This window comes from Micropterus dolomieu, unplaced genomic scaffold (genome assembly GCF_021292245.1).
Source record: "Micropterus dolomieu isolate WLL.071019.BEF.003 ecotype Adirondacks unplaced genomic scaffold, ASM2129224v1 contig_10678, whole genome shotgun sequence".
NCBI lineage: Eukaryota > Metazoa > Chordata > Actinopteri > Centrarchiformes > Centrarchidae > Micropterus > Micropterus dolomieu.
In genome coordinates, this window is record NW_025739664.1 from 173 (window position 1) to 1,298 (window position 1,126).

Genomic DNA, 1,126 nt, shown 5'->3' on the forward strand with positions numbered 1-1,126 from the left:
GCCTTTTTTGAAACATGAAATGGTAGTCATACCCTGGACTCTATGGATGACTTATTATTAGCAAGGTCCGAATTAGAGCTGAGTGAAATTTAGCCAGAACTTAGATGAGTTTCATTTCAGCAAGAGAATTGAAAGACAAGTTGAAAGGCTTTGTATTTGTGAACAACTACTCAAAAAATATTTTTTTAATGATTTGGGTTTTAGCATTAAAACAAAGCGCAAAGCCTCCTCAGAGACTAACAAAAATTGCCACAGCTGACTATATTTCAAGTCATCGAGGCGGGGTATTGGGTTAAGTTTTCAACCAGCAATAATTACGTCTCAGGAGAACTTCATAGACTATGAAATTGCCTCTGCGAAAGGATACAGAATGTACCTATCAGTTAAATGTGGATCTGAAACAACAACCACAACACCCACGGTGCAAGTGATAACCCTTACTGGACTGTTATTGCACAGATGTGGCTTATGAACTGCAAACCCCGCCTTTTTTTAAACATGAAAGGGTAGTCATGGCTTGACCAGCATACACTGGACTCTATGGATGACTTATTATTAGCAAGGTCCGAATTAGAGCTGAGTGAAATTTAGCCAGAACTTAGATGAGTTTCATTTCAGCAAGAGAATTGAAAGACAAGTTGAAAGGCTTTGCATTTGTGAACAACTACTCAAAAAATATTTTTTTAATGATTTGGGTTTTAGCATTAAAACAAAGCGCAAAGCCTCCTCAGAGACTAACAAAAATTGCCACAGCTGACTATATTTCAAGTCATCCAGGCGGGGTATTGGGTTAAGATTTCAACCAGCAATAATCACGTCTCAGGAGAACTTCATAGACTATGAAATTGCCTCTGCGAAAGGATACAGAATGTACCTATCAGTTAAATGTGGATCTGAAACAACAACCACAACACCCGCGGTGCAAGTGATAACCCTTACTGGACTGTTATTGCACAGATGTGGCTTATGAACTGCAAACCCCGCCTTTTTTGAAACATGAAATGGTAGTCGTGGCTTGACCAGCATACCCTGGACTCTATGGATGACTTATTATTAGCAAGGTCCGAATTAGAGCTGAGTGAAATTTAGCCAGAACTTAGATGAGTTTCATTTCAGCAAGAGAATT

At 39.0% G+C, this 1,126-nt stretch overlaps 2 non-coding genes across 2 annotated transcripts; both read right to left on the bottom strand.

Moving 5' to 3' along the window:
• Window positions 1-224: 224 nt before the first annotated feature.
• Window positions 225-365, bottom strand: LOC123965672. Its single transcript, XR_006823753.1, has one exon. It is a non-coding gene; the product is annotated as a U4 spliceosomal RNA (small nuclear RNA).
• A 357-nt stretch (window positions 366-722) lies between these two features.
• LOC123965671 lies at window positions 723-863 on the bottom strand. Its single transcript, XR_006823752.1, has one exon. It is a non-coding gene; the product is annotated as a U4 spliceosomal RNA (small nuclear RNA).
• Between the last annotated feature and the right edge of the window lie 263 nt (window positions 864-1,126).